Source organism: Emiliania huxleyi, assembly GCF_000372725.1.
Source record: "Emiliania huxleyi CCMP1516 unplaced genomic scaffold EMIHUscaffold_255, whole genome shotgun sequence".
In the NCBI taxonomy this organism is placed as follows: Eukaryota; Haptophyta; order Isochrysidales; family Noelaerhabdaceae; genus Emiliania; species Emiliania huxleyi.
The window spans coordinates 81,470-89,086 of NW_005200128.1; positions in this window are offsets into that span (position 1 = coordinate 81,470).

A 7,617-nucleotide genomic window follows, 5' to 3' on the forward strand; every position below is an offset into this window, starting at 1 on the left:
CAACCTGCGCTTGGAAAGTCGCCGAGACCTGCGGTCCGTTTCCTGTGCCGGCCGAGAAGGTAGCCGACGGCGAGCGCGGTCGCCGCGACAGCAGGCAGTAGCGTCGAGCTCGCCTGCATGCCTGCACTCCGGCCTGGCCGGGCCTGTGGTGCTGAGGGATCAACGCAACAATTCTCGTGTTGCAGCAGTCGCCAGAAGAAATTCGAAGGGTCGTCCAAGCTCCCGTCCTCCCTCCCTTGGAACTTGTCTGTTTTCTTTCTTTCTTTTTGCTGCAAGGTGCCGTCCTCCCATCCATCCCTTGGGTTGTCCGTTCTTTCTTTCTTTTTTTTTGCTGCAAGGTCGGGCTTCTGTCCTTCAGCCTGGTCCTATGCGACCAGCTTTTCTTTCCATGCACCTACCCCGGGTTCACCTCTCTACGTCGAATCCTCCTCCTCACACCTCAGACATCTGCGCCTCGCGCCAGTGGCCTCACGGGTCACGGCCCCAGCCCCGTGGCAGATGCGACTCCCCTAGCTAGCCCCCTACTCCCGGTCGCCCCTCTCGCCCCTCGGGTCGGCCAGCTGGGCCGACTGCCCTAGCGGGGATGCGTCCTGCAGCCGCGCCGCCTTGCGCGGCCGGCCCTGCTGCTGCTCGGGCGCACCGCCGTCATTCTCGCCGCCGTGCTCGCCCGCGGCGTCCGCCAGGCGCGCGGCCTCCTTGAGCCTGCCCGCGATGAAGGCGTCCCGCTGCAGCGCCTGCAGCGCGGGCGGGGCGTGCGCGAGCAGCAGCGGGTCCGAGACGCGGCCGTTGTCCAGGTCCGCCTTGAGGTCGAGCATCGCCTCGACCACCTCCTCCTTCACCTCCTCGACCATGCGGGCACGCGCGCGGCACTCGCGGTACTGCCTCTCCGTGCCGGACTCGAGAAAGGCCGCCACGCTCCGCGGGTGAAAGTTGACGAAACTCTCGTACGCCGTGAGCGAGAGCGAGGCCGAGACGGAGAGCGCCATGTGTGCGTTGGCGCCCGAGAAGAGGACCACGTCTCCGGGCGTGAGGAGGGCGACCTTGCACGCGGCGGCGAGCGCCGCCTCCTCGGCGGGCTGCAGCGGCGGCGTGAAGAGCCGGTAGCAGTGCTGCCGGAATAGGTCGGCGGTCGCCTCTCCGTGCGGCCAGACCGCGAGCAGCTTGCGGCCGCTGAAGTTCTTGCCGACGTTGGACCAGCCGATCTGGTCGACGTGGAGTGGCGAGCCTGAGAAGCGGCCCCCCACGAAGACGCCCTCGTCGTACCGGTCGTAGTACGGCAGCGCGTCGCTCCTCCCAGCCCCGACGTAGTCTTTGACGTCCACCGCACACAGAGTCTTGACCCACGAGCCGCCGACCGGGTGGCGGTACTTTTGGCCCCAGCGGACCTCCCCAAGGTAGGCACGGGGCTCGCTGCCGCTGCCGCCGCCGCCACCGCCGCTGCCACTGCCGCCGCCGCCGCCCTCCTCGCCGCAGCCATCCTCCTCGCCGCTGTCATCGCCGCCGCCGCCGCCGCCGCCGCCGCCACCGCCTGCTTCGGCGCAGCGCTGCCTGAGGGCGTCCCGCTTGTCTAGCAGCGAGACGAGCCGTTCGCCGTCCGATCCCTCCTTGAGCTCCTCCTCCTCGCCCCCGCCGCAGAGGTAGACGCGGCCCCGCAGCCGACACAGCATCTCATCAGGAAGCGAGTCCAGCATCTTCCGCACCGTCGGCTGCTGCTGCACGGCCTCGCGGAGCTCACGAGGCAGCGCCTCCTCCTGCTCCAGCAAGCTCACGCCGCCGGGGAGCACGAAGAGCGTGTCAACGTGCGCACTTGTGCAGAGCGCTTCGACGAACTCTCGCGGCGTCGATAAGACGTTGGGGCGTCTGGCGTCGTCGGCGAGAGAGAGAGGCCAGCCCGCCGTCGCGAGTGCCTCTCTGAGCGCCTCCTGGGTGGTCAGGGTTGCCTGGGTGGCCATTGGGGCCCGACTTTTCTTCTTTTCTCGACTCCCTCCCCTCTCCTCCTCCCCCCCCCCCCCCGGGCGCGCATTTTTTTCTTTTCACACCGCGAATGTCTGCTCTTGACGGCTCTCCTCCTGCCGCTGGGGGGCTGGAGCCCCACATCCTCTTCGGGCTGTGCGGACTCAGCCTAGCCTTGCTCGTGCTCAACGTCTTTCTGGTGACCAGGCTGTGCCGTCGGGGGTCGTCGTCTGTGGACATCGATTGGTGCCAGAGTTTGGAGGCGGTCGAGGTGTGGCCGCCTTGCCTGCGCTCGCGCCGGTGGCCGCACTCGCAATCGGCACGCGCTTGCCCGTCTCAGGTGAGCGTGCCGCTCCCCAAGGGACGGGTCAGCCACGACGTCAAGTGCGAGATCATGCCGACGCGCTTCTCTCTCGCCATTCGAGGAGAGAAGCCGGAGCCGTACTTGAGTGGGACTCTCTTTCGACCCATCAATGTCGACGAGTCGCACTGGCAGCTCTGGCCTGTCGGCGCGCGCACGCGCCTCGCCGCCCGTGCCGCCGTGCGTGCGCCCGAGCCCACTCTCTCTCTCGCCCAGGCGCTGCGGAGGGCGAGCCGCGCAGCATCAAGGTGTCGATGGCCAAGGCGAAGCCCAGCCGCTGGCCGACGCTGTTTGCGGCCGGCGCCGCGAGCGTTGTGGAGACACAGGAGAAGAAGAAGGACCGATAGGATGCGATCCCTCTTGTTCTCGCTTTTGTGAGAGGACGTCTCTCTCCTCTCTCTCTCTCTACGACATGTGCAGCGCTCCGTGTCTGTCTCTCCTCTGGCGTTACATCGATGATTGGCGGAGGAGCTGGAGTTTGCATGCATGTGCATGTCATGCGATGTCGATCTCGTCTCTCACTTCGTGGCTCGCGTATCTCCGTATGAAAACTTAGACGCTTAGTTGGCGCTTAGTGCGCGCGCACAGCAGTGCATGAACTGCCGACACATGCAGCAGCTAGCAGCAGAATCGAAGGGATCGCCGGACGCCGCTCCGCGGTCACACAAGCCAGCTCAACGACCGACCGCTGAAGCGCCTGACGCTGATTGGCCGTCTCCTCCCGTCGGGAGGTCCGCCGACACACCCTCGACGCCGTTAAAGCGAGAAAAGGCAAAATGGGTGGCGTGGGCCCACCCGACCTCATAGTTGGCCGCAATCCCTTCGATGGCGCCCTCTGCCTGCGCGGTGGTGGCGATGCGGCCGTGTGCGGGATACGCATCCACCGCACCTTCGCGCATGCCCGGCGTGGAGTAGGACTGGCCAATTAGCCCGTGTGGCAAGCTGCGCGCTGGCGCGTCGCCCCGGGCGATGAAGGAGAGGTCGAGACGGTGCGCGGGTCCTCGGATTCGGTCGAACACGTGGTTTCCGCGCGCCTTGACAGTCCACCCCGGGATGCTGAACGTCACGTGCGAGTACGCGACTCGGATCGTGAGCTCTTCGCAAATCTTCAAGCCCATCAAGCCAAACGCGTACTGGCTGTGGCCGCCAGCCCCCCCGCAGGTCCCGTTGACTAACTTCCAGCCGGTGTTGAACTCGTTGAACTCGGCGGCCCAGCACGAGGCGTTGGCCCATTTGCGCTTGGCCCCGCCGACTCGCGCAACGACGTGAACCTCGGTGATGAAGGAGCCGTCGACCGTCAGCTTGCCACCGTGAAGTCGGAACGTGGCATCTTCCGTCTTGACGTTGACGGAAAAGCCTGGCGCCGAGAAGAAGTTGTAGTACGCGCCGTCCCGCCCGCGAAAGTCAGCGGTCCCGCCGTGAGCAAAGTGGAGGTGCGGGTCCTTCTCGGAGCCGGCGACGGGAGGCAGGGACGGGGAGGGCGGTGGAGCTAGTATGGCGATCGCGGCGCCAGCGTTTGTGCTGGCCGTCAGCGGCGTCGCGAGCGTGATGGGCAGACCGTCCGCTAAGCGACGCTGGCGAGACGGCAAGCCGAGACGCTCGACTTCGTACGGGTCGGTGTGGCCGGGCATCGCAATCATGCTTCCCGCGCCCAAGCCGGGCGTGTAGCAGTCGACGTAGATGACCAGGGTCCCCTCGACAGCGTCGCGCACAAGGCGCATGGCCGCTTCGTCCGAGCAGGTTGACGTTGGGGTTGAGGGCGGGGGTGAGATCGGTGGTGGCGCAGCGCCGCAGCGCTCGGCGACGGCTGCGTCCTGACATGGCTCGAGGAGGCGGCGGCCGTGCTGCAATCGGGCGAGGGTGGACGATCCGACGCCCCCACCCTCACTTGAAGGGGGCGCCGGAAGCCGAAAAAGCGGTTCCCCGGCACGGTACTCGCGCGCGGCCTCCTCCAGAGAGCGGCTTGCGTCGCTAGGGCACGATATTACGCATGCGGCGTCGGGCTCGGACCACTCGGTGCCCTCTGCGCACTGCACTCCCGCCGCCGTGGAGTTGGAGCAGCAGCCGTCGCAGTCACAGCCCATGTGACGGAGCAGCGAACACTCGAGCACCGCGAAAGTCTGACACGTTGTGCTCTTGCACTCGTTACCGCAGGAGCCAGGCGGCGGTGGCGATGGCGGGGGTGGGGCTGATGGGGGCTCCGGTGGTGGCGCCGCGGGCGAGGGAGGCGGCGGTGGCGACGGCGACGGCGGCGCGGGAGCAGTCACGTCAAGGTTGGCGCAGCGGCCGGAGCTGAGACGCGGACAGCACGCCGAGGCGTACGACTTGCGTTGGGCTTTTGTATTCTTTGGACTTACGACAAAGTGGAAGAAGCACTCGTTGGGGAGCATGGTGCCCCTGCTTGTGTAGGCTTCGCGCCAGTTGCAGCAGCCGGCTTGCTTCTCTGCCCTCGAGAAGGCGTCGCACGCCGCTTGGCAGCTGGCGGTGGTGCCGTCGAAGGAGGTGTGGGCCGTCAGGTTGGCGAAGCTGTCCCCCTTGCATATCCTGTCCTCCGTGAGGTCCTCGCAAGGGCCAACAGGTGGCGGGGGCGGTGATTTGGGCGAATCCGGCGGCGGAGCAGGCGCCGAGGGTGGCTCCTCATCGAAGAGGACGCTCATCGGGATCAGATCCGCCGGCTGGAAGTTGACCACGTTTGGCATGACATCGCGCATCTCCTCCTCGTCCACGCCAAACCACTGGGCGATGCCGTACCACATGCCCTCCCATGAAGTGGTTGGCATGAAGCGGCCTCGCCCTACGTTCACCTCGGAGAGCGGCTCGTCGAGCACCGACGGGTAGCGGCCGAGCACCTGCCCGCCGGTGACCAGCCCGCCGGTCACAAAGTGGTTGCCCGCCCAGGCATGGTCGGTGCCTCGCCCGTTGTCCGTCATTGTCCTCCCAAAGTCACTCGCGGTCACGATGATGACATTATTCCAGAGGCCGAGCGTCTTGATCTCGGCAATCAGCGAGGTGAGCGCCGTGTTGACGTTCAGTAGGTGCTCGTCGGTGATTTCGCCCGAATTGTGCGCGTCAAAGGACCCCTCCTCAATGTAGAAGGCCGCGCGCTCTTTGGCGAACTCGGGGTGTTCCACCATCGAGCGGAGCACACGCGCCACCTGCTCGGCCTGGCCGCTGAGCTTGTCGTCCGCAAAGCTGTTCTCCAGGACCACGGAGCCGATCTGCTCGGAGAGAGAGGCCGCTGTTTCGAAGGCTCCACGCAGGGCCACCGTGACCGTCTCGCCGACGATCGACGACGTGTGGTTAGCGGTGAGCGCATGTAGGTGAGGGGTGTAATAGTCGTCGTCTGTCATCATCTCGACGCCTTGCGGGTCGCCGCCCGCGAGAATGTACGGCTTTGTCTCGACGGTCTCGAGCATGAGCGCCTGTCCCGAGATGGAGTAGGCCTGGACGTCAAAGGGGTCCTCGCGCCGCTTTCGCAGCGCCTCGATCATCCTGCCGAGGGTGCCGGTGTGGTCCCCAGAGAGCAAGGCATCCAACGTAAAGGCTATAGCCGTCTGGTCGTTGTGCGAGAAGAGCGACTTGGGCCTTTTCTTGGCCTTTGACTTATGCTCGGCCAGCGTCATCGGCTCGTAAAGCGAGCCCACACGAGGGTGTAGCGGGAGCCTTTCGTCCGGTACCAGGCACTCATCGCCGAATCCGCATTGATGTTGCTCTTGACAATCGTCGACCAGTCGAACGTGACGCCACTCTGGTCCGCCAACAAGGTGAGGGGGTCGGGGATGAAGTTGATGATATTGTCGATGATCTGCAGCTGCGGCCACATCGGAGAGAAATCAATCACGTCAAGGGTCTCCGGATGGACGTTCGTCCAGCAGAGGCCAGGGCCACGTCCTCCCTGTCGCCCCCCCCAGCACACACGGTGCCAAGGGCACAAACAAGAGCACAACAACACAACAGACGACAGGGAGTAACGTGCGAGGCTAGAGCAGACCGCTCCGCCTCTAGCAATCTCGCCGGCCGCAAGGCATGGACGAGACCGTGTGTGGGGTCTTGTGAGGTGTCTATGGACGCTCCCTCACAGGCTAGTGGCCTACTGCTAGCCCTAACTCGCACTCATGGGTGGTGTCAGTTCATTGTATGAGTGTATGCGAGCAGAAGCGCGTGTGCTGATCTAGGTCGCACGCCGTGGCATATGACTTGGGAGGCGTGCGACCGCAGCGCGCCCGTCGTCAGGTCGACGGGGCGCGCGTGTCAGCGAGAGAGTCGCGGGCGGAGCCATATCCGACTTTTCCGAGGACGAGCCCCGCGCCACGGTTGCCAGCCGTGCCTTCGCGGGAGCCCCTCGAGCCGCGTCCCGTCGGCACTGTCCCTGAGCGCGTCCCGCCTTGGCGGCACACACTCTCGACGAGGACAGTCCGGCCGACGGGAACGTGTCGCGCGCCGGCGACGGTTGCGGCGTGGTGGTTTCGAGTACGAAGCGAAGATGGCACGATCACCGCCCTGCATCGCAGACCGGGCAAGGAGGGGCCTGCTCCCGTTCCGCGAGGAACAGGAGGCCTCTCCCCCTCCCCCAGCCTGAGCAGCTACGGGTGGAAGGCAGCCCCTTGAGTCGAGGGCGGCGCGACCATTGCCGAGCTCCAACGGCCAAAGACCTGGGCGTCTGCTGATGGTCGCGCCGCCCCGCTCCGCGTCGCCCGCCGCCGCGCCGCCCGATGATTAATAATTAATTAATTAATTAATTAATAAGTACTCACACCGCCGCCGCGCCGCGCCGCCGCGCCGCCGCCGCCTCGCGCCGCCCGCCGCCGCGCCGCGCCGCCGCCCGATGATTAATAATTAATAATTATTACCCGATGATTAATAATGTGTGTGTGTTTGTGTGTGTGTTTGTTTGTTCGCGCGATGGCAGGGAAGGGCAGGGCAGCGGCGAGCGGCAAGTGGCGTCGACGACGCAGCCAGGACACGATGGTGACGCACAAAGCGCAGCGTGCGCGGCAGCAGCGCCGACGGCGGCCCCGCGCCGCGTCAGCGGCGCTCTGAGTGAGGCAGACTGCGCTGCACAGCCTGCTGAGCACGCTCCCGACGAGCAGCGCGCCACGCGGGCCCGCCGCAGGCGACACGGGCGGCGAGCCGACACGCGTGTCGCAGGCGTAGACAGCACTGGCGAAGCGAGGCGGCCGGCGCCGGCCCCGGAGGCGGTCGCAGCGAGAGCAGCGAGGCAGAAGATGCTGTTGAAACCATAGTGAGCAGCCTCCCGTTGAGCGGCGCGCCGCGCGAGCCCGCCGCCGCGATCGGAGAGCCGG